The sequence below is a fragment of the Carettochelys insculpta genome, chromosome 7, assembly GCF_033958435.1.
Source record: "Carettochelys insculpta isolate YL-2023 chromosome 7, ASM3395843v1, whole genome shotgun sequence".
NCBI classification, from domain to species: domain Eukaryota; kingdom Metazoa; phylum Chordata; order Testudines; family Carettochelyidae; genus Carettochelys; species Carettochelys insculpta.
In genome coordinates, this window is record NC_134143.1 from 2386517 (window position 1) to 2403218 (window position 16702).

The 16702-nt window shown below is 53.8% G+C and overlaps 1 non-coding gene across 1 annotated transcript; it reads right to left on the reverse strand.

The window, feature by feature from the left end:
• Positions 1-884: 884 nt before the first annotated feature.
• TRNAQ-UUG (transfer RNA glutamine (anticodon UUG)) lies at positions 885-956 on the reverse strand. Its single transcript has one exon. It is a non-coding gene; the product is annotated as a tRNA-Gln (tRNA).
• Between the last annotated feature and the right edge of the window lie 15746 nt (positions 957-16702).

A 16702-nucleotide genomic window follows, 5' to 3' on the forward strand; every position in this document is an offset into this window, starting at 1 on the left:
AGGCAGCTCTGCAAATTGCCCCTCCCTGCAAAACAAAACAAATGCACAGACACCACAGACAGAAATTCAACCCACCAGCTCAAAACGCAGCCCCCCAGATGCCACACTCACCTGAGTTCCTCTAGGATGCTCTCCCAGGCAAACTCCCTGTTTGCTGCTCCGGTGCCATGTGACTGTGCCTAACCCTGTGCAAGCTCTGGATTGTTTTGTGCTCGTCTCCAGCTGGGGAACAGCCTCTTCAGGACACATCTCCTGCCCCACAGCTGAAATGAGCCCCACAGTTATGAGGCCCCACTGAGGGACTGGCTGATTTTCTCCCACCTTGTGACGCTGGCTGCAGACCACATGCTGCTTTGGAGGTGTCCTTAGTGACAGGTTGGTGGTGGGGAGCAGCCTGGCTCAGAGACGTTATGAAGATTCTCAGGCCACATGCAGTCATGGTCCTCCCCTCCTCCTGCACTGCCCTCTGTGGCTTTTGAGACTTCCCCTAGAGGTGTCAGTACCAGCTGCCCCACCGCCAGGTGCCCAGAGGACAGGTGAGCTGGGCTCCAGCCTAGGACTCCACCTCTCTGCTGCTGTCTCGTGACTTTTTAGCCTGGTCTTAAGTGCCATACCTGCAACAGGAATAGCCTGGCAGCCCCAGGACCAGTTGTGAGGGCCTCAGGAGAAGTCATGAGAAATACAACCTCAGACTGCATCTTCATACACTGATGAGTTCTTGGGCCCCAACACATTGCAGCCAGATTGGTGAGTCAGCCCAACCAGACACCTGGCTCCAATGGGCCTCATTCATCCAGCTGGAGGAAAAAGGACTCACTCAGGTACTTCTGGGGATAAAATAGCCCAGCCCTTGGAGAAGATGAGGTCTACAGTTGAAAACACCCAGGTCCCACTGAGATTTGAACTCAGATTGCAGGATTCAAAGTCCTGAGTGCTGCCCTTTACACCATGGGACCCATAAGCAAAGCTGCTTTCTGAGCATCCATTACTCTTTCCTAGCTGGTGTTGTGGAACCCTGTTCCCCTGGGGTACAGTGTCCCCCAAAGGTCTGAGGCTGGAGGTCAAAGCAGTGAGGTAAGAGTGAGATCTAAAAGGAAACTTTATGATGCGTGCATGCAGGTTGCCAGCTTCCAGAGAAGTGGGAGCCCTGAGAACCACTTCCAAGGACTCTTTATACAGTTTGTTTAGACAGTTTAGTCGTTAATTGTCTTCTTTAACATATGAAAGTCTCAGCAGAATTGCCCTGAGCCCTGTCTGTAAGCACCAGCTGTGCTTGAGGCCAGTTTACACTACAAAGCTACCTGATAACCCAGACAGAGGAGCCTACAGTCTCCAGGGGACAAGGTAGGGACTTCAAAGAAGTGCAGATGACCCCCTGGTATCCCCTTCCAGAGTGAGGCCTCCTTGGTGTGAAAAAGCTCTTTGAGCCCTTAGAGCAGTTTTTCCCCACAGTGCAGACAGAGGAGTTGTGGCAATGATTTGTCTCTGCATCTGACACTCTAGTAACATCATCTCTGTCTCATGCCTTGCCAGGGAGGCGAGGCCATGCCACCCAAGCCTGAGTCCCCTCCCGGCTGAGCCAGCGCAGAGCCAGGCTGGCTAGTAGCAGAGTAAAGTGGGAGCCACATCTCTGTCACCCCAGAGTCAAGCACAGCTGCCAAGCACCAAGAGCGAGTTGTACACAAGAGAGTGAGTGCACTGGAGTGCAGGAACAACAGAACGATTGCCCGAACCAGCCATCTCGGCAAGGGGCTGATAACGACACTGAAGGAGAGACTGAGGTGGCAGATAGAGGAACAACCACTGGACAAGCAAGCGGGATTCAGGAAAGAGAGACGGACCAGACAGCCAATGTAGGAACTAAGATTGAGAGCAGAGACAGCCTGACGGAAGATCAAGAATATCTCTGGCTGCGTCATCGATTTTCAGAAGGCATTTGACAGTTGTGATAAGAAAGTCACTTGGGCAGTGTTGGAGTCATCCGGAGTGGATACCAGACCGATAGGGTTGCTGAAGGATATCAACGATGATGAAGAGGCAGTGGTGAAAATGAGTTAAGAGCTGGGAAGTCGGTTGAGCACGAGTAGAGGTAGGAAACAAGGAGATCTGATATGACCGAGTATTTTCATCAAGCCCCTAGAGAGATCGATGGACAAGATCGAGGAAGAGGCGGAAGGGATATCTGTGCAGGGGAAGAAAAACAACAACTTGAGGTTTGCAGATGATACAGTTGTCATTGAAGAAGATGAAGAAAAGCTAGAACAGTGCAGGCTCTAAAGGAGGGAAGGAAGAAGTACAGACTGATTGGGAACATGGATCAAACAAAAACAATGGTATTTGGAGATGAGGAGATAGGAAGGAAGATCAGCGTAGACGGGCTTGAACTAGGGAGTGTAGAGAAGTTCAGGTATCTGGGAAGCAACATAACATAGGGTCTAGACTGTAAGAAGAAAATCGCAACAAGAATAGCGAAAGCAAGAGCGAGTTTGAAGGCGATGGCTAAGATCTGGAAAAGCAGAACAATTAGCTTAGGAACAAAGCGAAGCATCTTGAAAATGTGTGTTCAGCAGCATGTTGTACGGATGTGAGACAGGGTGATAGCTGAAGTTTTAACGAGAAGGTTATTGGCATTTGAGAGGAGTTGTTCTAGAGAGATGGAGTTTCAGGGGAGAAGCCAAACAAGCCAGTTTAGATTCTGTAGCCCACTGGGCTTTCGTGTTAGCCACGCATGCAAAAGGCCCCCTGGTTGAAAGCGGATGGAAACGCATCATTTCATTCTTTGCACATCCCCTTTCTGTTCTGTCGGGGCACCCAGAGATGATGCTGTTGAGAGTTGCTCATCAACACATGCAAGAGGCTACTTTTTTCTCTGAATACTGCTTTCAGCTCAGCTCCCTCATTCTCTCATGCTCCTATTAGGGAAATCCCAGAGTACAAACACTCCCTGGGATAGAGTGTGACACCACAAACCAGACTGTCTTCTTCTGTCATAGCAGACACCCTTGGGGGCAGGTCTGGCAGGGGCAGGGGCAGTGACTCCAGGGCCTAGGGCTCAGTGATAGCTTGAATTGGGGAGCCAGAAAGCTTCAGTCCTTGAGGCAATCTCCCAGTTATCTGTGTATTGGTGAGAAGGACACAGAACACAGATGGTGGCAGCTCCTCTGTGAGTCCTTGAGACAGCCCCAAGGAGCCTGTGATGTTCAGGCCCCACTGATACTTCCCGGTGAGCTTGTGACAGTCCCTCTCCTGCTCCTCCACTTTCACAGAATGCTTTGGGGGAGATGGGTGGCAAGACATCAGGGTCAAAAAGTTAACCCATCAGCAAGACAAGAGCCCTGCCATAAGCTTCTACCAGAGGGAACTTGCTGGGCTCTCCATACAGTCCACTGCTCTGCTATGTGAGTTCTTGAAAGGTAGCCACTAGCTGCTCCCTCCGTCACTTTCTCCAGGGTGGCCCTTCCAGGTGCGCCAGGGTAAGGGCCACCCAGGAGCTTTGCATTTCAGGGGAGGAACAGGAGAACCCAGGTGACATTGTGAGGTGCACTGGTTATCGTATTGTCTTGCCTGCAAATGTTCCCCAGCTAAAAGCAGGAAGAAACCCAGAATCTCCTATCTATCTTGGCAGGTGTTGCTACTTCTCTGGCTGGCCTCTGACCTGACATTCCCTGTCCCTCTCAGTGTTGGCAAGCAGACAGCCTGCAGAACCTTTCAATGAGACAGGGACCACTTTTCTAATTAATGAAACAAAAGCATCAGGCAGCAGCCTTGTCCAGGGAGCCGGTCATCTCCTCACATGCTGCTGTGTGCAAAGCCTTGAGAAGAACCTTTGACCACTTCCTTCACTCCTTTTACTCGGCGACTTCCTTCACCCTTGGACTGAGAAGGACTCAGGCTCTCAACTCAGGCTCTCCCTAACCAGCCCTTCCCCAATGGCCAGAGAGGATGTTGGTCACAGGGTTCTAATCTTTGCCTCATTGCATTGACCCCATCACCCAAATTCTTGCTGCCCAAGTGCACCCATGAGAGTCAGACTCGCCAGCCCATGCACCAGATGAAGGCTTCATAATCACGACCTCAACCTGGGGTAGGGGCTTCCTAGTGGACCTGGTCCAGGTGAGGTTCAGAAGTCCCTGGACCCAGCCTCCCGAAGCTCAGAGCCACCTGCCCTAAGCCCACACTTCACAGCACTCCTCACACAGGAAGGAGCAGCAGGAGGACTCTCCTAAGGGCACCAGCCCTCCACAGCAGCTCCATTGGCTTTCTCTGCGCCTCATTTCCTCGCCAGCTCTTCTGGCCTCAAGGGCTCCCTCTGTAGGAAGTGGGGAAGTCGTAGAAACAGGGATCCAGTACCTCAGCCAAATGTGCACAGCCACAACCTTGCAAAGACTCTTCTGGCACCTTAGAAACCCCATTCAGCCCGGTTCCAGTGCTGCTGGGTGTGTCTACACTAAAAAATTAGGTTTAATGAGTTCAGGTGAATTTTGTATTGCCTAATTGTAGTAAGAGGGAAGCCAACCCTGGAGAAAAAAGAGACATTTGCAGGCTGACAACACTGGGCTCTGGGAGAGAGGAAAACCAAAAGTGGGAGAATATGGATGTGGAACCGACTCCAGCTCACCAGCTAACACCCCCACATATGCAAGCAGTTTGAGGCACCCGCCAAGCAAAGTGAAGGCTCCAGGGTTTTAAGTGGAACAGGGTCAGATGTGTGTGATGAGAAGGGAATATGTATATTTGCGAAAAGGGTCCTGAGTCCCAGATCCCAGCCACATGCCTTGGCACAAAGAGCAATGGCCCCTGCATGAGGTGTGTCATGGGGATAAGAGTTACCCCCACAAAAAGCACCACACCTCAGAAAAGAAAACCACTGTGACGTAACCCAAGAAACCAGCTGCACACCCAGCTCAGCAGCCCCAGCTGCCCTCCCCAAACTCCCAGTGAGGCCCAGCACACACCGAACAGCCCTCCCTTGGCCTGGCTGGGCACCCACAGACAATGTTCCCTCCAGCCTCTTCCATCCATGTGTGGAATACATTTTATATGCTCTGAACTATGTACCGATGTGCACCACCAATGGAAACAAAAGCCTGAGTGGTGAGAGCTCTGCTAATCAGCTGAGTGACATTGGAATCTCTCCTGAGCAGTTGACCAAGCCCACAGCTAATGGGGCACAGGGCCTCAGACACAGCACTGCACCCAGCCCTGCCCTGATTTGGCCCTGGGATGCACTGAGTGAGGGAGCCGACTGCCCCTGAGCTCAGCCCACGCTGGAGGCAGCCGGGCAGCTTGTGATTTCTCACACAAGGCAAGTGCTCCTCATGCTCTGTCACAGAGTGCAAGTCAATGTGTGTAAGTCAAATATGTGTGTCAAGTGTTCAAAAGTGCCTGACTCCAGACTCTGTGTTTCCCTTGAGTGGGTCTCGGTGGGAGACGCAGCTTCAAACCCCTCTCCTCACACACACATTGTGACCACAGGAACCAGCCTCATTTCAGCCTCTCCAGTCACATGAGATAAGTCCGTGTTCAGGATCTCGCAGAGGCTCTTTCCCACCCTCCCCTCATGGGCAGAAGAAATCGCGGCATTTCCACACACACCAGCCTGGCAGGAGGGCAGAGCTGGGTGACTCCAACCGCCCGTCTCCTCTCACTGGGGTGTGGAACTCCCGGAGTCGCTCTGAGCACACCCCAGAACTGCAGCACCGATGTGCTGCTGCGAACGTACCGACAGTGAGCGTCGAACTCCTGCCTCGGTTTCCCCAACCAGTCAGGTGCACAGAGCTGCCGGAGATGGGCCATAAGTGACACAGGGGCTCCCCTACTCCCCCTGCCTGTGCGCACAGCTGCCAGGTGAGGAGAAAGGCTGGTGGGCAGGCAAAGCCAAGGGCCCCGTTCCACGGACTCAAACCCTGTCAGCTCCTGCGATGTGAGAGCGACTCTTCTCCCTTCGCCTCCAGGAGAGAACTGCAGCCGGCTGGGTGTGTGCGCCTGGAAAAGGCAGCAGACATGGAGAGGGCAGAGCTGGGGGCAAATGGAAGCAAATGAATGGGTCCCTCTTGGGGCGTGTCTGTTATCAGAGCTGGTCCATGCACAGGGACAAATGGGGACAGCAGCACGAGGCCCTGTGCTTTTGGGGGCCCTGCAGCAGCTGCCACAATCAGCCTCTGCAGCAGGAGTTCTGGGCTGGTTCCCCAGGGTTCAGAGCCAAGAACAGTGGCAGAAGAATTTTACCATTAGGCTTCTGGAAAGGAGCCCCCCAAAAGGCAGAGAGCCGGGATCTGTGCGGGCAAGGTAGCTTGACTCTCCCCTTATCCTCCCCCATTTTCACTTCCTTGGGGCAGAGGGTGTGAACACAGCAACATGATGTGTGGAGACTTGCAGCTCCCGGTGACCAACTGTGTCTGTCCTGGGCCCATTTGGCCACATTTAGGGGGTTCTCTCTTCGTCAGGCAGTGCTGTGGCCCTTGGGGAGCATGTGAAGTGGTGCCGAGGAAGCATGCTGGCCTCATCACCCACAGGTTAATGGACTGAAGCCATTTTCTGCTAGCCATGGGCACCATATTCTTTTGATTCAGGCTGGAACCCAGAGGGGGCCAAGACCCTGCCCCAGCACTGGGCCACCTAAGCTATCAAACCAGACACACGAGTGGCCTTCCTTCAGCTTCGAGAGCTGCAAGAGGCTTTTAACCCACTTGGTCTCCAAGCATAGGCTACTTTTGCTAAATGCGTTTGTGTCCTGAGGACTTTTGGGTTGTGCCCATTGAACCACAGCAGCCCTTGAATAGATGCAGAGGGAGCACACGTCCGTCAGCGTGGTGTGCAAGGCCAGCACATCTCACTTGACGTGTCCTTGCTTTACGTGCACGTCACTTTAAAGTGCTTCTCCACAAATGCGAGAAGTTGAACTAGTAAGATGGGTGGACGAGAGTACCTGGTATTAAGGGGGAGATTAACATAATAGGCATCACAGAAACCTGGTGAAATGAGGACAATCAGTGGGACGCAATCATTCCAGGATAGCAAATACATTGGAAGGACAGAACAGGTGTTAGCCGATGGCCAAGGATGTTTGGTGAGGTGCCAGCTATGCCCGTTTTATACCATCCGTGACTTTAACCGCCAGGACGCACTGTCCCTTCGTGGCGGGCAGCCCGGGCTAGGCTGACGGATGCCCCAAGGTCCTAAACACCCGTGACTGTAACTGCTAGAGCTCAGAGCCCCTTCGCAGTGGGCAGTCAACACTGATTGACAGGTGCCCCAATGGCAGCACTAAGAGCCTTTCCACACCAGTGACTTTAACCGCTAGGACGCACTGTCCCTTCGCGGCGGGCAGCCCGGGCTAGGCTGATGGATGCCCCAAGGTCCTAAACACCCGTGACTTTAACTGCTAGAGCTCAGAGCCCCTTCGCAGTGGGCAGTCAACACTGACTGACAGGTGCCCCAATGGAAGCACCAAGAGCCTTTCCACACCCGTGACTTTAACTGCTAGAGCTCAGAGCCCCTTCACAGTGGGCAGTCAGGATTGACTGACAGGCGCCCCAAGAGTTTGCCCCGTGGAGGCGGCGCAACTCAACGCTAGGCTCTTAGTACTCTCACCTAATGGCCAGGCTTTATAGCCAAAACGGCTGAGGTTCTTTAATTGTGTTGGCTGCTTTACAGTAAACCAGAGAAACAAGTCAGGCTTATGCACAAACGGTTACCAAAATTTATTAACCTAGATTCTAATCATGTGGTTACAAAATTGCTAGTGCCTACTTATTTAAATGTATAGATGTTACACACACAAACAAGTTACAAAACTGAAGCCACGATCCCAAAGAAAGAAAACAAAGTATAGAGTCTATTTCAAAATATGTGTACACTAAAGATAGGAGATCAGGTGTGGGTGCTTCTTACCCTCCTTGCATCTCTCGATTCCAGCGGTGCCAAGCCAGGATCGGTCACTCAATTCCGCGGAAAGACGAATAAGGGACAAGGCTTAGGGACCCTTTTAGCTGCAGAAGCCTTGGGAGGCTGTCACTTATCTGACCAGCAGATAGATAGCGAAAAGCACTCAAAAATCATGGTGCTGTAGGTCCCATACTTATACCTCTGTACTCCTTTATTCTCTTTCTCCTTTCTTATGCCAAATTGGGGCTGGTCTGTCTGGGCGACGCCAGCTCTCGCAAGAGTAGTTTACACTTGCAAGGGAGAGAAACAATAAGTTTCGACTACTGGACATTCCTTTTATTAGGGTAAATATTTTCCCACCTAGGATGTGGGTGTGTGTGCATCACGTTATTTAGTAGGGGCTAAGAGCCATGTCTGTCACAGCTTCTCTGTCTGCTGTGAGCCTAATCGTTGTATATGTTCCCAGAGGCACATTGTAGCAGCACACCTGTGCTTCTCACAGTTTCAAAGGCTGTGCTGGAATTTATGTTAAGTGCCCTGTTGTTTTGGCTCCCTTGTGTTCCGAGCAATGCTGGTCTGAGAGGGGGCTGGCTGTCTGGCTACAACTCCAGGGGGACAGACCCTAACTGTGCCGAGTAAAGTTATGGGAGAACCAAAAGGAGCAACAATGTCACATTTTCACTTTTCCCTGTCGGCCCAGATTCTGCATAACCGGGAGCAGCCTCAGCACGGCTCTCAGGTGTGCTCACCTGTCACAGCTCACTGGAAGTGGCTCAGGATCAGTGGCCCATCAAAGTACAGCTACACCCGCATCTCAGTGGGTGGCTGTCATCACTGAGAGCATGAGAGAGTGCAGCTCCCAGGAGTGTTTTCTTCTCACGAGTGCTTCCTAAAAGCTGAGTGCTTGAGTGGCCACACAACAGAAATTCAAATGCTGCCCAGCTGATTAGCAGAGCACCCACAGCTGGCAGCGAGTGTTTTTATTGGTGGTTCCCATCCGCACTTGCTTTCGTGCACATACGATTTATTCTGCACATGGAAAGATGAAATTAAAAGGAACGCTGCTCTCACCCCTCTGTCTGTCTGTCCCATCCCTCCCTTCAGGAGTGTGGGTCGTTTCCTCCAGGGCTCGTTCCCTCCCCCACACTCTGCTGTCTCTGCTAATGGCATCTCGCCTGCAGTTCCCCCATCCCCCTGTGCCCAGGCAGAGAGGTGCCAGGGATGGGGTCGGTGGCTCTCAGCAAAGCCCAGGTGGTGCGTGAGGGAACTCCTTTAAGAAGTGCAGTGAGACGGGAGCATAGAAGTATCAAGAGGGTAATAACAAGACCATCTGGGGCTTTGTTTGGTAACAAAGGTGCTCAGCATCCAAGTGGTGGGCACCAGGACTCCAGCATTTCTGTAGCTGGCGGGATATGAACCTGCACAGGGCAATCCCCCCGGTGTCTTTGTCCCTCAGACTCACCACAAACCCCTCTCTTGCAGTGTCAGCCCTTGGTCCTCGCCAGAGGTTAGCTGGGAATTTCCAGCACATTGGGAAGTCCAGGTCACACGTCTCATGCCATGTGGCAGTGGTGACTCTGGGGTTTCTGGGTGGTGCTTGGAGCACAGTGCGCCACCCCAGGGCACTCACACTGCAATGGAGACAGGCACCTCTATGGTCAGTGCCTGTCAGCACCATGTAAAGCATCCAAATGTCCATTGTGGGTCAGGCCAAAGGTCGACCTGGCCCCGTGTCCTGTCCTCTGGGAGGGGCAACACCACGTGTTCCTGAAGCCAGCAGGCAGGTACCACTGGGGGGTTGAACAAAGGATCTCCCCTTTACTAGGCAGGTTCTTTACCAACCAGGCCATGGTGCCTGCTCCAGCTAAGCTCTGCCATCTGCCCGCACCTGACTCCTGCCAGCCCACCCCAGGGCCTGCCTGGCTTCAGTGGTGTTTGGATCCTGTCAGGCAGAGGCTGGAGCAGTTTTACTCCCAATGGGGGTGACTCATTGCACAGCCTAGAGAACCAGGTCAGTGTCACTGTGTGACTCAGGGCTGTAAAACCCACACCCCCTCCTGAGTAAGAGGGACACTGACCTACCCCTGGTGCAGACAGTGCCCTGCCAACCAGACAGCTTTTCCCACGGCACTGCTGGTGCTGGTGGTGGTTGGGCAGTGCAGACTCAGCACACAGGTGGGCTGTGACAGCTGCAATGGGGAGGCTGGTGCCAGCGCTGGAAGCTCCCTAGGAGTGGGAGGGGCCCTTGTTTGCTTCACCTGCTCCCTCTGAGGCCACCTGTGCTCCTCCTCCTCCCATGACACCTCTTCCTCTCCCAGCTCTGCCTCTTCCCCTGAGCTCTGCCCCCAGCAGCCTGCTGCTCTCTCCTCTCCTCCCCACAGGCCTCCGCACCTGCTGCTCATGGCTCTTCACCCCTGCCCAGGGACTGCCAGCCAACTCCCCCTGTGCAGAGACCCGCTCCTCCCATCCCACGCACCTCTCTGCCCCTCTCCTGAGCTCCCATGGCCAATGCTGCTCATCATTGACCTTCCGCTGGTGCCTGCTCCTTGTACCTCAGCACTCCACCTCCAGCAGCGACTGGGGACCTCAGGGAAGAGGCAGGACAAGTGTGGGAAGAGGAGCGATGCAGGCAGGGATTTGCACCAGTGGTGAGTTACCTGGGCCTGTGGTGCTGCTGCAGCAGGTGTGCAGGGAGGGAGCCTCTGAGGCTGAAGGACCGGGGAGAAAAAGGGGACCAGAGAAAGCCAATGGAGCTGCTGGAGAGGGCTGGCACCCATGGGAGCCAAAGTGCCTGTCTTAGACTTTTCTGCTGAGTTGTTTGGCTTTTGTCAATGACAAACAAAGGGATAAGAGAGGAAAGTAACTCTCCCACCCTGCCAGGACTGCACTGTCACCCTCTCTGCCCAGACCTGGGAGCATCTGATTCTGTTCTTGCAGGCAGAGGTACCACCCTCCAAACACCAGTGTTTTCCTGAGCTCTAGTCTGTGCCTGAATGCTTTCTAATTCTCTTCTCCTATCTGCCTTTACCTTCCCAGCAATGGCTGGGATTGCCAAGGGAGGATTTTGTAGTTCCCCACAGCAATGCAGAAAGCATCAAAGACTTTCACCCAGGCAACACTAGGAGTTGAACCCAGGATCGCCTGTTTAACAGGCAGGTGCTTTCACCAGTCAAGCCACGGTGCTGCCCTTGGAAAAAACTGTTGTTCCTGACACAGAGGTATCTGTGTTAGTCTGTATCTTCAACCAAAAAGCAGCCCTGAAGCACTTCAAAGACGACCAACCTGATTTATCAAGTGATGAATTTTCATGGAGCTGAACCACTGTGAAGGATGCCCACACCCACCCCTTCCCATTCCCCAGCACAGACATTGTGCCCGAGGGAAGCTGGAGTTGCCGCCAAGAGGACAGTGAGGATGGGAGGAACAAAAAATCCCCGTTCACTTATTGTCTCCTCTGCAGTGTGTGGGTCGGACTCCACCAATCTGCCCTCCTCTCCCCCCACCTGCCCCAGTGCAGGATCCCACCAGCAGAGCCTGGAGTCCTGCCCGTCCTTTGCTCCCTCAGCCTGAGTCCCCCCCTCACTTTCACTCTGTGCTCCCCACTCCCTCCTTTCTCCCTCTTCACACCCCAGGGGTGGGGCGAGGAGGGCCCAGCTGTGGGGCACAGTTATCTCCTGTCTCTCACGGAGGGGGGATGGGCTGCGCTGCCCCAGCTGGAGCTCGTCAGGGGGAGTGTTTGATGCAGCGTAACGAGAAGAACATTTTGCCTTTCTGTCTCCTTCTGCCCTTCAGTCCCACTTGTGACCCTCCACACAACCCCTTTGCTCTATTACCAGCCCAGTGCAAATCCCTGTGCCCTGGGGGTGGGGCTGACTGTACAGCTTTCCCTGTGTGAAACCTTTGAGCAGGGCCAGGGGCTGTGACTGGGCAGTTGCTGGTCAGGGCCACTGGGTGTGTGTGGGGTACCCGGTCATATCTGGTGCCCCTGCCCCGTGGCATGGAGGTGTGTGCCCTGTGGGGTGTGTACCTGACCATCCACTGCTGTGGTTGAGGGAACCCTCGTGCGTGGATGCCCAGCTGGTGCTGTGGGAGGGGAGGTCTCTGAGGATTCCCCCCCCCCACTGCTGGACCCCTTCTCTGTCATCCCGAGGGGTGGGTCCTCGGGTGGGCCCTAGGGTGCGGGGTTGGCCTCCAGGATGGACTCCAACTCCAAGGCCTGCTGGGACTCAACTGCTGCTGTGTCCAATGTGGCCTGGGGGGAGAGGTGTTCCGGGGTCTAGGATGACCCTGAGCTCCCTGTAACAGGGGCAAGTGGTGGGGGCAGTCCCAGACTGGCTGACCAATTCTGGGCCCAGGCGTAACCCTGCCGCACCTCCTTCTCCTTGCTGCGGATGTGATCTGGATGCGGGCAGTGTGATCCCGGGCTGTCAGGCCCTCGGCCAGTCAGGTGAATGCTTCCGCTTTCCAAGGCTTGCTCCCCATCACGTGTAGCACGTCCTCCTCACCCCAGAGCCCCAGCAGATCTCAGAGCTCAGCCTGCAACCAGGAGGGGCCCCACCTCTTTTTGGTCCCCTGTTTGGCTCCTGAGAGGTCCCTGGGTCCCCTCGGGGGGGAGCCCTGGGGGGTCTGAGGGGGCTGGCTCAAAACCTTGTTGCTGGGTGGTTGGGTTGATGTCCATAGAGGGCTTGCAGGGCTAACACGTGTATGTGCTGCTGCCTGCATGCTCTCAGCTTCCTGCCCCAGGAAATCTGGGTCCGTGGTGCTTTAAGGGCTGCTGTGCCCAGTGATCATAGAGCCCCACAGGGGGTGGACAGCACGCCTCAACCCCTCAGCTGATTGCCGCCATGGAGGACCCCGCTATTTCGAAATAGCAGGACGTGTATCGTCCACACATGCCCTACTTTGACGTTCAGTGTCGAAGTAGGGGGCTATTCCCATCTTTGGATGAGACGAGCGATTTCAATGTCTCTCCACCTCACGTCGATTTCAGTGTTGAAATAACGCGCGGTGCGAGTAGACACAATGCGCTATTTTGACGTTGTGCTGGTTACTTTCAGGTGAGATGGGCCTTTTGGGGTCTGGCACAGTGGGATGCGAGGGCAGGAAGGTTTGAGCCACAGCAGTGGCCTCCCTCAGAGCAGCTGAGGTAAACACAACAGTGAGGCCCCTTTGGGTTTGGTCCGTGGGGAGGGCTTTGTACCAGTGGGGGACGCAGGCTGATTTCTGGGAGGTTCCTCTAATGCCGAGACTCTGTCCCCACCACTTACTGATGGGAGCCCAGAGAGTCTCTTCCCATTGCAAAATGGCCCAAGAGGTGCAACATCTGCCTGCCGGAAAGGAGGGCTCAGCACAGCTTTTCTGTGTGGCCGGTTGGGTACAGTGCTGGACTTCGGATGAAGCCATTGCAGGTTCAAGTACCTATGTGGTCATACTGGCTCGAGGCAGCCTTTGCCCACAGACTACAGCCCTCTGCTTGGCTGCTCTGAGCAATAGTCTGGCTCCAGCTGGACTCTGGGAAGCAGTCGCTGGTGAGGCATGAGCCTTGGCTGCTCCCGCTGAGCCATTACCTTTCTGGACTTGCCAAAGATGAGGGGGAGTAAATCAGGCTTGTGTGTTGGGCGGTTTCCCTCTTCCAAATGGTGCCTGTCCTTGTGCAGGAGGGGCTGATTTAACAGCCCTTTGCAGCCCTGGGGGTTCCTCTGCTTCTCACGAGGAGAGAAACCTCCTGAGGCCACGTCTCCTGCCCCACTGCCAACCTGAGTCCCACAAGCGGAAGCAGTGACAGAGCTGCTCTGCTTCCTGCCATCTCCTGACACTGGGAGCAGACTGTCAGCAGCTGGCCCCAGGCTGGCTGATGGGAGGCCTTCAGTCACTGTGTGGCCTGCCAGGGTCAGGAGAAGAGCCTGGCTGGGGGTGTCTGCGGCTCTCTGCCCTCAGGCTGATCACCGCCAGGCCTTTGGTCAGCGTTGAACATTCCAGGGGGTGGGAGCAGCCTGGCTGGGGGTGTCTGGGGCTGGCTGCAGGCCAGGTATGATGGTGAATCCTTTCACAGTGTGTGACACGCATGATTTTGGGAGGAAGATTGTGCACATGCTGGGGGAGGAGCAGAGGAGTCTCAGAAGCAGGCAGCTTGTAAGCCATGACCTTTAGACAGGCTTCCAACTGGGTCGCGCAGTAAAGGGGTAACGAGCCTGCACTGTGGTGTGGAAGGGGAAACTGAGGCACTTCACCTCATGACATTGGCGGCTAAATGCCAGGCAACATATCCATTCCCAGACACTGCTACCTGCATTCTGGGGGCTCTTGTTCCCACAGGGGAGTGCACCAGGCTGAATGAATCAGTTTTCCATCCTTGGCCAGAAAAATCACATGAATATCTGAGAGGTGTCAAGCAAAAGGAGTAGCATTGTCCCCTCAGTGGTGTAACATCGAAGAGTCCACAGCTCCCTCCCCCCATTCAGTTCCAGGGCTGGGAGGAAAAGGTTTCTGCAGAATTATCCAGAATAATAGCTTCTGTACTGCACCCGTCCAGTGGTCTGGCCACTGGGGGAGGGCAGCAGCCCACGAGCCTCAACCTCTGCAGCCCTCATCCCTTCCTTTGTCAGCCACCAGAGAACCAAGGCCACATCCGTGTTCCCTCGGCCATTGCCCATCCTCGGGCTGGTGGAATTTCCTTTGGGGTGGGATGAATTTTTTATGGGCAACACCAATGCTGGGCTCATGTGTAGATTTGCCTCATGGGTACAAATAAACATCCTTAGCTATTAACACATATTTGGAACAGCTCATAGGTATGGAAGACAAACAGATTTAAGCAGCTGATAACTCACAAGCAGCAATGCTGCTCATGATTATTTCATATGACGTCATATTAAAAAGAATATTAACGCCCCGTTTCGGTACCTCTATTTGATCATCCTTTGTAGCAGCTCCAGCTATTAAACACACCCAGCTGGAGCACTCTGAAAGTGGCTCTATAAATAAATCACAGACATGGCCGTTCAGTAAAAGCTTAAAAATATGCCCCTGACCCCAATGGAAACACCTCCTCCCACAGACCCCTAACTCTCCACTGCAGCTGCTCTCACAAAGGAACCACCAGCCAAAGCACCACGTGCTAAACACCTCTGCAGTTCACAGAGCCACCCGCTACGTGTATCTCAGCTGCCCACGGAGCTTAATGACGCTGAGTCCAGGGAGGTGACCCAGCCAGCAGAACATGTGCAGAGGACACCAGGCACTGCAAAGCCACTGGAACCTCCCTGTCCCTGTCCAGACCAGCCAGGCCACTTTGTCAAGATGCCCCAAGGGCTCACCTGGAGCTGGAAACTGCCATTTTGGCGTTATTAGCAGCTGTGTCTAAACAGCTCAGCCAGCTGGCAGGAACCAGTCTTACAAGTGTCGTCTTCAGACAGGAGCCAGGGGAGCGGCAGGGACATATGGACTATAAGATGGATAGAAAGCTGGCTTGATGGTCGGGCCCAACGGGTAGTGGTCAATGGCTCAATATCTGGATGTTGGTCTGTTTCAAGCGGAGTTTGAAGCCTCAAGGCTCAGTTCTGGGGCCGGTGTTATTCAACATCTTCATTAATGACCTGGATGAGGGACTCGGTTCAACCCTCAGCAAGTTTGTGGATGACACAAAACTAGGGGGAGAGGTAGATACGTTGGAGGGTAGAGAGAGAATCCAATGGGACCTGGATAAATTGGAGGACTGGGCCAAAAGAAATCTGATGCGGTTCAATAAGGAGAAGTGTAGAGTCCTGCACCTGGGGCGGAAGAATCCCAAACAATGTTACAGGCTGGGGACTGACTGGCTCATCAGCAGTACGATGGAAAGGGACCTAGGGGTTATGGTGGATGAAAGGCTGGATATGAGTAAACAGTGTGCCCCTGTAGCCAAGAAAGCTAACGGCATACTGGGGTGCATTCGGAGGAGCATTTCGAGCAGATCTAGAGAAGTAGTTATTCCTCTTTATTCGGCACTGGTGAGGCCACATCTGGAACATTGTGGCCAGTTTTGGGCCCCCCAGTATAAAAAGGATGTGGATTTGCGAGAGCAGGTTCAGCGAAGGGCAACAAAAATGTTTAAGGGTCTGGAGCACAAGACCTATGAGGACAGGCTGAGGGATTAGGGCTTGTTTAGTTTGCAGAAGAGAAGACTTAGAGGTGATTTAATAGCAGCCTTCAACTTCCTGAAGGGGAGCTCTAAAGAGGAGGGTGAGAAACTGTTCTCAGTGGTGTCAGATGGCAGAACAAGGACTAATGGTCAGAAGTTGAAGAGGGAAAAGTGGAGGTTAGATATTAGGAAAAACTTCTTCACCAGGTGGGTGGTGAAGCATTGGAATGCGTTGCAAAGAGAGGTGGTGGATTCTCCATCCCTTGAGGTTTTTAAGTCCCGGCTGGACAAGGTTCTGGCTGGGATGACTTAGTAGGGGTTCATCCTGCTTGAAACAGGGGCCTGGACTGGATGACCTCCTGAGGTCCCTTCCATCTCTGTGATTCTGTGACTCAACAGTGGGGTGGCTGGGGCACAAGGTTTTAAGACACTCAGGGGAATTAGCTCAAATGGTAGAGTGCTCGCTCACCTGCAAAAGGTGGTGGGATTGATACCCAGGTTCTCCAATGCCTGTCTTCTTCTCCACACTTTCCTTCCAAGGTAATGTGAGAGCAGTGCCCCCTTCTACTTGGCTGCCTCCCACAAAGCTCTCAATGTACAGGGGGGATCTCTAGCTGTGTGCAATGGCTCCAGAGAGCACTTTGAACATCTCCTCTCTCACCTGGTGGGAACAGACGCACTTTTGATCTGGAGGCT